Source organism: Mustela nivalis (assembly GCF_964662115.1).
Source record: "Mustela nivalis genome assembly, chromosome: 11".
Classification (NCBI taxonomy): domain Eukaryota; kingdom Metazoa; phylum Chordata; class Mammalia; order Carnivora; family Mustelidae; genus Mustela; species Mustela nivalis.
This window is the reverse complement of record NC_139030.1, coordinates 111,204,920-111,220,649: the sequence shown is the minus strand read 5'-3', so window position 1 is coordinate 111,220,649 and position 15,730 is coordinate 111,204,920. Positions and strand designations below refer to the sequence as shown.

Below are 15,730 nucleotides of genomic sequence, written 5' to 3'. Positions count from 1 at the left end.
TGACAAAGATTAGTTGATCATAGAGTTGAGGGTCTATTTCTGGGCTCTCTATTCTGTTCCATTAATTGTTGTGTCTGTTTTTCTGCCAGTACCATCCTGTCTTGATGATGACAGCTTTGTAATAGAGCTTGAAGTCTAAAATTGTGATGCAACCCACTTTGGTTTTCTTTTTCAACATTCCTCTGGCTATTTGAAGTCTTTTCTGGTTCCATATAAATTTTAGGATTACTTGTTCCATTTCTTTGAAAAAAAAGCTGAAGGTGTTTTGATAGGGATTTCGTTATATGTATAGATTGCTTTAAGTAGCATAGACATTTTCACAATATTTGTTCTTCCAATCCATGAGCATGGAATGTTTTTCCAATTCTTTATGTCTTCCTCAGTTTCTTTGGTTAGTATGTTAACATTTTCTGAGTACAGATTGTTTGCCTCTTTGAGGTTTATTCCTAGGTATCTTACGGTTTTGGGTGCATTTGTAAATGGTATTGACTCCTTAATTTCTCTTTCTTCTGTCTTGCTGTTGGTGTATAAAGATGCAACTGATTTCTGTGCATAGATTTTATATCCCGACACTTTACTGAATTCCTGTGTAAGTTCTAGCAGTTTTGGAGTGGAGTCTTTTAGGTTTTCCACATAAAGTATCATACCATCTGCAGAGAGTGAGATTTTGACTTCTTTGCCAATTCAGATGCCTTTTATTTCCATTTGGTGTCTGATTGCTGAGGCTAGGGCTTCTAGTAGGATGTTGAATAGCAGTGGTGATAGTGGACAGCCCTGCTGTGCTCCTGACCTTAGGGCAAAAGCTCTCAGTTTTTCCCCATTGAGAATTATATTTGCTGTGGGTTTCTCATAGATGGCTTTAATGATATTGAGGTATGTGTCTTTAATGATATGGAGGTATGTACCTCTATCCCTACACTGTGAAGAGTTTTGATCAGGAAGGGATGCTGTACTTTGTCAAATGCTTTTTCAGCATCTATTGAGAGTATCATGTGGTTCTTTATCTTTTATATTAATGTATTGTATCACATTGATTGGTTTGCAGATGTTGAGCCAAACTTGCAGCCCAGGAATAGATCCCGCTTTGTCATGGAGAATAATCCTTTTAATGTACTGTTGGATACTATTGGCTAGTATTTTGGTGAGAATTTTTGCACCCATGTTCATCAAGGATATTGACCTATAATTGTTTTTTTTTTTTTAAGATTTTATTTATTTATTTGACAGATAGATCACAAGTAGGCAGAGAGGCAGGCAGAGAGAGGAAGGGAAGCAGGCTCCCTGCTGAGCAGAAAGCCTGATGCGGGGCTTGATCCCAGGACCCCAGGACCACGACCTGAGCCAAAAGCAGAGGCTTTAACCCACTGAGCCACCCAGGTGCCCCAACCTATAATTCTTTTTGATTGGGTCTTGTCTGGTTTTGGGATCAAGGTAATGCTGGCCTCATAAAATGAGTTTGGAAGTGTTCCTTCCATTATTATTATTTTTTTTTTTGGAACATTTTCAGAACAGGTATTAATTCTTCTTTAAATGTTTGGTAAAATTCCCCTGGGAAGCTGTCTGGCCCTGGGTATTTTTTGTTGCCAGATATTTGACGACCACTTCAATCTCCTTAATGGTTATGGGTCTGTTCAGGTTTTCTATTTCTTCCGGGTTCAGTTGTGGTACTTTATATATCTCTAGGAATGCATCCATTTCTTCCAGATTGTCAAATTTGCTGGTGTATAGTTGTTCATAATATGTTCTTATAATTGTTTGTATTTCTTTGGTGTTGGTTTTGATCTCTCTTCTTTCACTCATGGTTTTATTAATTTTGGTCATTTCTCTTTTCTTTTCGATAAGTCTGGCTAGGGGTTTATCAATCTTATTAATTCTTTCAGAGAACCAGCTCCTAGTTTTATTGATTTGTTCTATTGTTCTTTTGGTTTCTATTTCATTGATTTCTGCTCTGATCTTTATTATTTCTCTTTTCCTGTTGGGCCTAGGCTTTCTTTGCTGTTCTTTCTCCAGCTCCTATAGGTTGTGTACTTCAGACTTACTTGTTTCTTGAGAAAGGCTTGTATTGTTATATGCTTTCCTCTCAGGACTGCCTTTGCTATAAGATTTTGAACAGTTGTGTTTTCATCTTCATTTGTTTCCATGAATTTTTTAAATTCTTCTTTAATTTCCTCATTGACACATTCATTCACTAGTAGGATGCTCTTTAGCCTATATGTATTTGAGTTCTTTCCAAATTTCCTCTTGTGGTTGAGTTCTAATTTTGAAGCATTGTGGTCTGAAAATGTGCAGGGAATGATCCCAATATTTTGGTACCAGTTGAGACCTGATTTGAGACCCAGGATGTAATCTATTCTGGAGAATGTTCCATGTGCACTAGAGAAGAATGTTTATTCTGTTGCTTTGGGATGGAATGTTCTAAATATGTCTGTGATGTCCATCTGGTCCAGTGTGTCATTTAAAGCCTTTATTTCTTTGTTGATCTTTTGCTTGGATGGCCTATCCATTTCAGTGAGGGGAGTGTTAAGGTCCCCTACTATTATTGTATTATTGTTGATGTGTTTCTTTGATTTTGTTATTAACTGGTTTATATAGTTGGCTGCTCCCATGTTAGGGGCATAGATATTTAAAATTGTTAGATCTTGTTGGACAGACCCTTTAAGTATGATATAGTGTCCTTCCTCATCTCTTATTATAGTTTCTGGCTTAAAATCTAATTGATCTGCTATAAGGATTGCCACCCCAGCTTTCTTTTGATGTCCATTAGCATGGTAAATTGTTTTTCCACCCCTCACTTTAAATCTGGAGGTATCTTTGGGTCTAAAATGAGTTTCTTGCAGATAGCATATTGGTGGGTCTTTTTTTTTTTTAATCTATTCTAATACCCTGTGTCTTTTAATTGGGGTATTTAGCCCATTTATATTCAAAGTAACTATTGAAAGATATGAATTTAGTGCCATTGTATTGCCTGTATGGTGACTGTTACTGTATATTGTCTCTGTTCCTTTCTGGTCTGTTACTCTGAGGCTCTCTCTTTGCTTAGAGGACCCTTTCAATATTTCCTGTAGGGCTGGTTTGGTGTTTTACAAATTCTTTTCATTTTTGTTTGTCCTGGAAGATTTTTATCTCTCCTTCTATTTTCGAGGACAGTCTAGCTGGATATAGTATCCTTGGCTGCATATTTTTCTCATTTAGTGCTCGATTTTGAGGGGGGTTTTCTGTGCCTCCCGGATTTTGATGCTTTTTCCTTTCACCAAATTAGGGAAATTCTCTGCTATAATTTACTCCATTATACCTTCTGCCTCCACCCCGTTTTTCTTCTGAGATCTCAATTATTCTAATATTGTTTCATCTTATGGTATCACTTTTCTCTCGAATTCTCCCCCATGGTAGTTGTCTCTTTTTCTCAGCTTCTTTGTTCTCCATCATTTGTTCCTTTATATCACTAATTCTCTCTTCTGCCTCATTTATCCTAGCAGTAAGAGCCTCCATTTGTTATTGCACCTCATTAATATCTTTTTTAATTTCAACTTAGATTTTAGTTCTTTTATTTCTCCAAAAAGGGATTCTCTAGTATCTTCCATGCTTTCTTTGAGCACAGCTAGCACCTTGATAATCATCTCTCTGAACTCTAGTTCTGACATATTACTAATGTCTGTATTGATTAGGTCCCTAGCCTCTTGTTCTTTTTTTTTTTTTTTTTTAAGGTGAGTTTTTCTGCCTAGTCATTTTATCCAGATAATAGATGAATGAGAGGACTAAATAGTAAAGGGTAGCAACGACCCAAAAAAATATACTGTAACTAAATCAGAAGAGACCCAAAACTGGGGAGAAGAAAGGAGGGAGAAAAAGAAAACACACACACACACACACATGCGTGTGTGTGTATTACACTGTATTTCACTGGTGAATAGAACAGAGCTACGCACTTTATTTTGGGTGTATTTTGGTCTAGTAGAAGAAACTGCCTCTCAAAATTTTAAAGAAAGAAAAACTTACATACATACAAAAATAAGGGTAAACACGATGAAGGGATGAAATATGACTGTAAGGATGAAAATTTTAAAAGATTCTAAGAAAAAGAATTGATAACATAAGAAGTTGTTTGAAAAAATAAAAACAAAGAAAAGAATGATCATGCTGGAGACTACAATAAAGCCATGCATAGATTTAGGGTATATTTTGATTTATTAGAAGAAAGTATATCCCAAAATTTTAAAGAAAGAAAAACCTATATGTCTACAAAAAATATGGTCAAATACAATGAAGGGATAGAATATGACTATAACAATGAAAATTTTAAAATGTTTTTAAAGGTATTGATAAAATAGTTCAAAAAACATTAAAATAGGAAAGAGGAAAAATATAAAAATAGAATAAAAAAATAAAACTAAAAAAAATTAACTTTGAAAGACTGAAGAATCATGGAAAATAAAAGCCATGAATTCTATGTGGTATGTACCCATAGCTTTGAAGTTTTCCAGTGCTCATTGATCTGTGAACCTGGTCTTGGCTGGATGTTCTTCTTGATTATCTTTGGGAGGGGCCTGTTGCAGTGATTCTCAAATGTCTTTGCCCAAGGCAGAATTGCACTGCCCTTGCCAGGGGCCAGGCCAAGTGATCTGCTCAGTTTTGGTCTCGGGAGCTTTTGTTCCCTGACCACTTTCCATACAGCTTGGGAGGACAGGAATGAAGATGGTGGCCTGCCAATCTCTGGCCTAGAGGAACAAAGAGCTTGGGACCCCACTCCTCAGTGCACCCTCAGAGAAAAGCAGTTAATCACTCCTTTTTCCCTGGTCTCCTGCCGCACCTCATGTTCATCCAGCCTGACCAAGCATTTCTATTTCTGGTACATGGCCCCATTTGGAGTCTCTAAACCCAGCAGATTCCCGCAGCATGCTCCCATGCTTCTCCTCCTGGGGGAGGAAGGTGAGTCTCCCAGATCTGCCACTTGGATCCCTGCTCAAAGAGTAGTGGCCCAACTGTGCCAGGGATCACAGTTTATGGCAACTCTGAGCTGAGAGCCCACTCCTCTGCTCAGTCTCTGCAACTGGCTTCCCCACTCTGATACGTGGGAGCTCTGCCACACTCAAGCAACTTGGTCATTCTGTCACCACGAAGGACCTGAGACCACTGTCCCCGAGAGGGCTCCAACCCCCGCTTCACCTCTGGAGCGATATCCCTTAGTGGAGCAGACTTCTAAAAGTTCCAATTTTGTGCTCTGCTGCTCCACCACTTGCAGGGAGCCGGCCCCTCCTCCTGCTGTCTCTTTTCCCATAGGTCAGCTCAGATTCACTTCTCCACATGTCCTACCTTCTGGAAGATAGTCGCTTTTCTGTTCCTAAAATTGCTCCATTTCTTCTCTTTGATCTCGGGTTTGTAGGTGTTCAGGATGGTTTGGTAAGTATCTAGCTGAACTCCTGGGACCTGATGATATTTAAGTCTCCTACTCCTCCACCATCTTCCTCCCAGTCATTTTTAAAAAAAATTTACTTATTTATTTGCTTTTGTGTTTGCTTATTTATATTTAAAGAGCTGGTGCACAAGTGTGGGGAGGGGCAGAGGGAAAGATATCTCAAGCAGGCTCTGCACTGAGTGGAGACAGGGGACTGCATCTTAACGATCCTGAGATCATAACCTGACCCAAAATCAAGAGTCAGATGCTTAACAGACTGAGCAGCCCAGGTGTCCATCATTGGCAGCTATTTTTTTTTTTTTTAAAGATTTTATTTGACAGAGAAAATGTGTGTGTGTATGCTCAAGTCGGGGAGGGACAGAGGCAGAGAAGCAGACTGCCCACTGAGCAGGAAGCTTCACGCAAGACTAATCCCAGGACCCAAGCCAAAGCAGGCACTTAACTGACTGAGCCACCCAGGCACCCCACTCTTTGTGTATGTTAAGATTATAAAGTATAAAAGAAATGGATTTTCAGTATTTTTATTGAAGTGTGATTAACATACAATGTTATATCAGTTTCAGGTGTACAACATATTCAGTAATTCTACACATTACTCGGTGCTTATCATAACCTTAGATTAATGTGTATATTAAGTGTATATTAATGACTACATCCCCTATGCTGTACTTTTCATCTCCATGACTTATCACTGGATGTCTGTACCTCTTTTTTTAAATTTTAAATTTTTTTTTAATTTGTTTGACAGGCAGAGATCACAAGTAGGTGGAGAGGCAGGCAGAGAGAGAGGAGGAAGCAGGCTGCCTGCCAAGCAGAGAGCCTGATGTGGGGCTCAATCCCAGGACCCTGGGATCATGACCTGAGCCAAAGGCAGAGGCTTTAACCCACTGAGCCACCCAGGCGCCCCAGAAGTCTGTACCTCTTAATGTCCTTTATTGTTTCACCCATCCTCCCTTCATCTTTCCTCGGGCAGTCACCAATTTGTTCTTTGATTTTCAGTGTCTGTTTTTAGTTTCTTTGTTCATTTGTTTTTCGGTTTCACATATAAGTGACATCATACAGTACTTACCCTTCTCTGACTTATTTCACTTAACATATACCCTCTAGGTCTACCCATGTTGATGCAAATGCCAAGATCTCATTTCTCCTTATGGCTGAATAGTATTCCATTGTGTCTGTGTACACATATGTCACATCATCTTTTTTTCATTCATCTACTGATGGACTTGGGTTGCTTCCATATCTTGGTTGTTGTAAATAATGCTGCAGTAACATGGGGGTGCATATATCTTTCAAAATTAGTGTTTCTGTATCCTTTGGCTAAATTACTGGATCATTTGATATTTCTATTTTTAACTTTTTTAGAAACCATCATGTTGTTTTCCACAGTGGTTGCACCAGTTTGCACTCCCAACAGCACACAGGGGTTCCTCTTTCTCCACATCCTCACCAACATTTAGTATTTATTTTTTGATATTAGCCATTCTGAGAGGTATATGGTGATATCTCATGGTTTCAATATGCATTTCTCTGATGATTAACAATGTTGAGCATCATTTCATGTGTTTGTTGGCCATGTGTAGGTCTTCTTTGAAAAAAAAAAGTCTCTTCAGGTCATTTGCCCATTTTTTAAATCAGATTGTTTGTGTTGGTTCATAGAAGTTCTTTATTTTGGATGTTAGCCCCTTTTCAGATATATTATTTGCAAATCTTCACCCGTTCAGTAGGTTGCCTTTGTATTTTGCTGTGCAAAAGCGTTTTATTCTGATATAGTCCCAATAGTTTAGTTTTGCTTTTGTTTCCCTTGTCTGAGGAGACCTACCTAAAAAATGTTTCTACAGCTGATGTCAAAGAGATTACTGCGAGGACACCTGGGTGGTGCAGGGGTTAAGTGTCCAGTCAACCCCTGTGTTGGGTTTTGTGCTCAGCAGAGTCTGCTTAAGGCTCTCCCTCCCTTTGCCCCTCCCCTTCACTCTCTCTCTCTCTCCCTCTCTAAAAACAAATCTTAAAAAAAAAAAAAAAAAATTACTGCCTATGTTTTCTTCTAGGAGTTTTAGGTTTTTAGGTCTCACATTTAAATCTTTAATCTATTTTGGGTTTATTTGTGTATAGGGTGTGAGAAAGTGGTACACTTTCATTCTTTTGCATGTAGCTGTCCAGTTTCCCCATTGCATGTTCTTGCCTCCTTTGTCATAGATTAACTGACCAAATAGTATGGGTTTACTTCTTGGCTCAGTTTTGAAAATTGTATTTTTAAGACATTTTACATTTCTTAAAATGGTAAGAGCTAAAATTCTTTGTTCTTCGTTTAGTATCCAGCATTTATTGTATTATGCCTTCAGCTGATAGTCATAGTAACTTCCCAACCAGGCAGATGAATGACATAGTCTTAAAATTAACTTAGGACAGCTGATCTCAAATGCTATCCTAAGAAAGCTAATTGTATGATCTGCTAAACTACTGACTTGTATTAATAACACTGTTGAAATTTTCTGTTGTGACCCAACTAACTTATTAAAAGAGGGAGATGAAAATTATACAAAACTTATTCTTTAATTATAATTGTTTTTAAGATGTCCATCAAGTATTTGAATAGCTACTATAAACGTTAGTAGCAAAAATTTTTTGGTTTTGGTTCTGACTTTCCTTTAAGGATCATACTTCCTTACATACGATGAACCTCAAGAGACTTCTGTGGAATAGAAACGGCAGAACTAAAATCCGATTAAGCAAAATGTGGGGCAGTTTACCAAAGCCATTCTATACGGGCAGCTGCATCTTCTCTGAGGATGCGATGAGCAATTTGATTAGTTACTGATCAGCTGATTACCCAATGACATGAATATATCAATGCCATTTTACCCAGGACCTGAAAGCCAGAGTTGACAGCTAGTCCTAGGGTGGTGGTCTGTTTGGGAAACTGGAAGCTCTGGACCATAATGTCCCTGCTCATGGAGACCAGGCCAAGGACTGGGGCAATGAGCAAAGCAGTAAGATCCTGGAAAGGAAGCAGGTTGGTCTTTTATTGGCAAGAATCCACTTCAAAACTAGTTCTGTAATTCAAGTTTTGAATATAATTCAATGAAGTTCTATAAATTCAAGAGGACATTTAATACTTAAAAACATAAGCTATGACTGGATAAGGTATTGTTGGAGCAACTGTTCCTCCAAGAGGAATCTGAATTAGGGATGGAAGTTCCATGATTAGTTGCCATGTGACCTCTCTGAGTCAGTTTCCTCTGCAAGGGGATATAATGCCTGTTTGCCATTTCATCTATGAATTGGGAAGAAGGAGATGGTAAACATAATCAGTGAATTGCAGTGAAGAGCAACTACAGAACAGCAGTCTTCTATTATTCATAGAAGCCCTAGAGCTAAACTAGCTGAAGGTTATGACATAAATATCTTACCAAGTACTTTGAGGTCCTACAGACCATTGAGATATGTGCTCAAACTAGTAATATTCTATCCCTTACTACACTCTTTAATCTAGTTCTTTTGTTAAAGCTATATATCCCTCTCCCCACTCCACCCCTTTAGCTACTACTTCAGGAACAATACTGTTAAGGAAAAAGACCTCCACATTTCCAAACTGATTTCTCTTTTATTGACATTATTCCAACCCAAAGCACTCCCCAAGTTCCCAAAGGAAGTCAGAAATGGATAAAGCCCTTGAACTGGCAATGGTGAGTAGAAGGTGGCTTCTTGCTCTTCTGTAGGTGATAAATATGACCACTCAGATTGGGCTGATTCAGGCTAGGGTGAGAACAAAGGAAACCACATGCCTATCACAGGAATCATACATGGGCTAGTCTGTGCTTTGGATGCTGCCCCACCACTTTAAAAGCTAGAATTTTAGGCTGCTTCAAGCTGGCAGCCCTTTTCAGGGCTCCCAGGATAATTAGGTCTCCCAGGATATTCTCAAAAACTGTTACATATATTTTATTGAAGTAAAGATTGGAGTAAAATAACAGAGTACAATTTAACAAATTCTGACCAGTGTAAATATCCATGTAATCAACACTCTAATCAAGATGTACATTTCCATTATGCAGAAAATTCTTTCATGCCCCCTTCCAAGCAGCCCTTACCCAAAGAAAATCACTTATGGTGTCCATTCATGGAATTAATATTCCATTCTTAAACTTCATAGAAATATGATCAGCCTTTTGTATCTGGCTCAACATATTTCTGAGACTCACCCATGTTGTTGTGTTCATTTTTATTGTCAACTAGTATTCCATTTCATGGAGATCCCAAATTTGCTTAACCATTAAGCCCACAGACAGACATTTCAGTTGTTTTCAGCTTTGACTGCTGTGAATAAAGCTTCAGTGGACATTATTATGCAAGTGCTTTTTTGTGTGTGACATGTTTCAATTTGTCTTAAATGAATACCTAGAAATATATATACATCATTTTGGGGAGAAGTACACCTTAACAATATTGTCTTTGATATCATAAACATTTCTATTTAGATTTTCTCAGTAACAATTTGAATTATTCATACAAATACACAATATACAATGTAGTTCTTTCATATATTTTGTTACATTTATCCCTGTTTATACTTTTCACCCAATTGTAAGTGGCATTAATTTCATCTTCCAATTATTCACTAAGTATAAATGGTTGATTTTTGTATATCAGTTTTAGATCTTAAGACTTTGCTAAAATATCCTAATTTTTTGTACATATACATAATCCTTAAGATTTTCTACATACATAATCATGACATCACAAATAAAGGCAATTTCCTTTCTCTTTCTGACAGTCTTTGGATTTCTTCCCTCCCCCTAATGCAACATTAAACAGCAATCATGAGAATGAACATTGCTGATTTATTCCGATCATAGAAAAATTATTGGTCTTTTACCATTAAGGTTAACATTAGTTTGAAGAAATTCCTATTGCTAGTTTGCTGAGAATTTTTATCATGAATGGTGCTAATGGTATTACCAGATGTTTTTTCTGCATTTATTGTTAGGATTATCTAGCTATGGTAATCTTTTTTATGTTAATATGTATTTCTTGACTTTTGAATGGTACATCTTTCTTGCATTCCTGGTATAAATCCCCCTTGGTCATGATGTAGTAACCATTTTATATAGGAATTCAGTTTGCCATTTAAATAAAAAATGATCTATGTCTGTATTCCTGAGGGTTACTGGCTTGTAGAGTTGTTTTGTTTTGCTTTTTTTTCCCCCACTTCAAGTGTCTTAGCTTCTGGTAACAGTGTAATCCTGACAAGACACAGAATAAATTTAGGTGTTTTCTCTGTTCTCTGAAGAGCTTAAGACTGGTATTCTTTCCTGGAGTGTTTGAAAGAATTTAGAGCTCTAGCTAGCAACTTGGGCCTGGAGGTTTCTTTTTCAGAAAGATTTAAATTACAAATCCAATTTCTTTAATTGATAAAGGGCTAATTGATAAAGACTATTTTCTCTTGAGCTAGTTTTGGTCATTTGGTATTGATATAAAGTTCATAATATTCCCATGTTGGTCTTGTACATAGCATCTGTACTAATGTCTCTTTTCTTACATACATCTTGGCAATGTGTGTCCTACCATTTTCTTGATTAGACTAGAGACTTACCTATTTTATTAAATCTTTTTAAAAACCAGTACTAGTTCCATTGCTTTTCTCCACGTTTGCCCTTTTTGCTTTCATTGACTTCTGTTCTTATCCATTTTATTTCCTTCTACTTACTTTGGGTTTATTTTTCTTTTTCTAGCTTCTTATGGTAAAAGCTTAGATCATGGATTTAAACTAAACCTTTTTTGCTACGAGCATTTGAAATCCCATTAATTTCCCTCTAAGTTTTTGTGGTGCATTTCAAAAATTCTTTTATGTTATGGTTTCTATTTAGTTGAAAACATTTTAATGTCCTTATAATTTCTTCTGGGTCCCATGGTTTATTCAGAAATGTGATAGTTTCCAAGTACTGGGGGGATTTTTTTTTAATTGCCACTTATTTCTAATTTAACTCTAATGGTTTGAAAATAAAACTTTCAAGGTTCTGAAATTTTTTGAGACCACCATGTAGTTTTTCTTAAGAGTATATATCCTACTGCTGTTGGGTATAGCCTTTTATAAATGTCAGCTCAAGTTGAATTCTAGTGTTCAAAACTTGAATTCCTTGTTTTTTCCTTTGGATATTCTATCAGTTACTGAGAGCAATGTTCATTTCTCACTTGAGTTCTCTACTTTCAAACTCTGTTAATAGTTACATATACATTTATGACTGTCATGTCTTCCTCATTGACACATACAATATGCCTCTGTATATCTGGTAATCCCCCTGGTCTTGAAGTCTACTTTGTCTGAATGTCAGTAGTATTTTTTATGCTTCCCTATTTGACAAGTGTATCCTTTCTAACCCTCTTGCTTGCAACCTTTATAAAGGACCTTAGAGGTAACATATATAGTTGGATTTTTAAAAGACCTTATTTTTTAGAGCAGTTTTAGGGTCACAGCAAAATTGAGCAGGTAGTAGAGAGCCCCTGCATCCCCACCCTCAACACATATGGCCTTACCTACTATCAATATCATACTCCAGAATGGTACATTTGTTATATTAATATACCATCACTCCAAGTCCATAGTTACATTAAGGTTCACTCTTTGTTGTAGTTTCAATGGATTTTGACAAATGTATAATGGTATGTATCCACCACTGTAGTATCATACGGAGTAGTCCACTGCCCTACAAATGCTCTGCGTTTCACCATTCAACCTTCCCTCCTCTCTAACCCCTGGCAACAACCAGTGGACTTTTTACTATTGCTTTGTTTTACCCTTTCCAAAATATCAGAGAGTTGGAAAGATTGGCTTAACTTAGTAATAAGCATTTAAGCTTCCTCCTTTCCTTTCCATGGCTTGTTAACTCACTTCTTTTTAGCATCTAATAATATTCCATTGTCTGGATATACCCCTGTTTATCCATTCACCTGAAGGACATTTTGGATGCTTCCAACTTTTGGCAATTAAGAACAAAACTACTATAAACATCCATATGTTGACTTTGGTGTGGACCCAATTTTTCAATTCATTTGAGTAAATACCAAGGAGTATGACTACTGGTTCATATGGTAAGATTAGGTTTTGGTAAGAAACTCCACCCTTACTTCCAAAGTGGCTGTACTATTTTGCATTCTCACCAATGAATGAGTTCCTGTTGTTCCCCATCCTTGTCAGTATTTGATGTCATCAGTGTTGGAATTTTCACCATTTTCATAAGTTATAATGGTATCTCAGTGTTGTTTTAATTTGTTTCCTAAGGTAGAATGTTGAATATCTTTTCATATGTTTATTTGACATCTGCATACCTTCTTTGGTGAGGCATCTGTTTAAATCTGTTGCCCATTTTTAAATCAGGTTGTTTACTTGAGTTTTAAGAATTTTTTGCACATTGTAGGTAATTTGCAAATATCTTCTCTCAGTCTGGGGCTTTTCATTGTCTTGACAGTGTCTTTCATGAAGCCGAAGTTTTTAACATGATGAAGACGAAGTTTTTAACAGTGTCTTCTGTGAAGCCAAAGTTTTTAAACAAATTCTCAATTATTTCTTTCATGCATGGATCATGCCTTTTGGTATTGTATCTCAAAGGTGATTGCCAAATCTAAGGTCCTCTAGATTATCTAGATTTAACTCCTAAATGCTATCTTCTAGGAGTCTTATAGTTTCATGTTTTACACTTAGGTCTGATCCATTTCGAGTTAATTTTTGTGAAGGGTATAGGTCTGTGTCTAGGTTTTTTTAACATGTGACTACACAGCTGTTTCAGCACATGTTGAAAGACTCTTTGCTCCACTGTATCACCTTTGCTCCTTTGTCAAAGATCTGTTGACTATGTTTGTATGGCTTGAATTTTACTTTTTAAGTAGCCTGCCTTTAAGCTGAAATTTTTAGTCCATTTCCTTCTAAATTTTTGATATGTAAAGATTTAAGTCAGTCACTTTACTGTTTTCTAATTGTCCTATTTTCTTCTTCTTATATTCTTCATTTCCTGTTCTCTGGGTCCAATATGTCTAAATCCTTACTGTTCTTAAGACATACTTTATCTTTTCCCATTTTTCAGATTAGACAGATCTATAGATGTCTGTTCATTAATCCTTTCTTAAGTATTCAATAGCTCATACAAATGAGTTTTTCATTTTAGTTCTTGAGTTTACTTTTTTCTTTACACTTCCCATTGATGAGATTCTCTACTTGTTCAGTCTTTATGATCATTTTTCCTTTATGTCCTTGAACATAAGCAGCTCTACAGTTCTATTTAGCTGTGTTAACAACCAAATTATGGGTCATTTGGGGGGTCTATTTCTAATAACTTTTTTCTTGGACATGGGACATTTTCCTGCTTTTTTGCATACCAAGTAATTTTTTTTATTCTAGGATGGACATTATGGATAGGAGTCTGGATTATGTCATCTTCCTTTAAATGGTATTGTTTTATTCTTTGTTTGAACTTAGTCCAATATGGCCTATAGCTAGCTAGACTGTTTTTGTGAGGTTTTATTAGAACACAGGCACTGCCTACTTTACATATTGTCTAGGTTTTTTGCTTTTTTTGAAAGTGAGTGTGTATGCACAAATCAGGAGAAAGGCAGAAGAAGAATGAATCTCTTAAGCAGGCTCTATGCCATGCAGAGCCCAACCAAGGGCTTGACCTCACAACCGAGATCGTGATCTTAGCTGAAATCAAGAGTCAGACGCTTAACTGACTGAACCACCCAGGCACCCCTCTATGGCTACTTCTGCACTACAACAGCAGAACTGTATAGTTGTGACATAGACCATATGGCTTACAAACCTAAATACTATGCTACTTAGCCCTTTAAGAACGTCTGTCAACCCCTGCTCTAGGATTCACACCTGCCTCCTAAGGCTTCTGTGAGGTTTCTCCACTAAGGTTGGTCTTGGAACTCTAAGGATTCTATAGCACTGACTTATGATAAGTCTTGCAAATCCTCTTCCTGTATGTGCACGTCTTAAGTCTTCAGACAGGTGATCTTGAAGAGACCCCATCAAATGAAAGACCCCATTTCTGCCTCTCCCCACAGCTCCCTTGTCTCTCGAAATTTCATCTACCTTCGGGATTCCAACCTCTTCAACTCAGCAGGACTGCCACTCTGCTCGGGCCCAACCTCCCTGAGATAATAATGCTGCTCAAAGATGTTTCCAGGCAGGATGCTGAACTGTGGAGTTTAACATTCTGTGTTTCCCTTCTCTTGAGGATCACAGTTGTCTGCTGTTGTTCAGATATATTTTGTTTATAGTCATTTTGGTGAGGTTTAAAGTCATTTTGGTGAGGGTAAATCTGGTACTACTTTGAAAGCTGCTTTTGCAAAACCAAAGATCCTAGAAAACAGAATATCGTGATGACTCTACTCATTGTTTAAAAAAAAAAAAAAGATTTTGAGAGAGAAAAAAAAAGTGGGGGTGGGGGCAGAGGGAGAAGCAGCCTCCCCACAAAGCAGGTAGCCCTATGTGGGATTTGATCCTAGGCCTCTGGGATCATGACCTGAGCCAAAAGGAGACTTTAAATGACTGAGCCAACCAGCTGGCTTACTCATTGCCTTTTATTAGACATTTATTGTATAATCATTTTCAGGTTAACTATATACAATTCTCTTAACCATTACTCATAGTACAAAACAGATACTGTGTTAGGCCATTATACCTTGGTGATGTAAAACCAGGACAGTTCCTGTCTTTAAGGAGTTGTCTAGTAAGCCAAGCACTATACACATCTCTCGCTCCATTTTTGAAATACATCTTTGGCAAGGTATATGGAACTAAGGGTAATTAAAAGCAGATGACTAGATTTCTGCCACTTCCCAACCATATGTCCTTATAAGGGGTAGTAGTATGGGAGAACCTGGGTAGATTTTATAGGAATCTAAATATTGTCAAATAGCAAAAGTCACCTTTTCTGGACTTATTATAAACTACTTAAAAACTACCATGCATTTAAATTTTTTTTTCCAAATTTAGGATCTATATTAAAGTAACAATTTTCCCATCATTAGTAATACAGTCAAGAGATTCAAGAAATACTCAAAAGGAAAAAAATATCTCTCTGCCCCAAGATCTGTTGACCTTTGTGCTACCTTTTATATATTTATTTCTATACCTTATTACATATATATTTACTAAAAGCAGACATTGTTTAATAAAAATATGTCCTTTAGATCAATAGTTTTGTTTCAGAAGTCAACTGAGTTTGACTTTATCAGCTTTTCCAGAGCTCCATTGTTTCAGTCCATAGTGCAGCAGAGACTTCGCCTGTGCTTTCTCATGGCTAGACTCCCTCCAGC

The 15,730-nt window shown here is 37.1% G+C and overlaps 2 protein-coding genes across 7 annotated transcripts in view; one reads left to right on the top strand and one right to left on the bottom strand.

Moving 5' to 3' along the window:
- SLC40A1 (solute carrier family 40 member 1) overlaps positions 1-15,730 on the bottom strand; it is a 747,507-nt gene that overhangs the window by 581,755 nt on the left and 150,022 nt on the right. The gene's annotated exons all lie outside the window — the stretch shown is intronic.
- The window catches only part of LOC309844194 (small membrane A-kinase anchor protein), a 75,159-nt gene that overhangs the window by 54,526 nt on the left and 4,903 nt on the right, over positions 1-15,730 (top strand). The window lies entirely within an intron of this gene.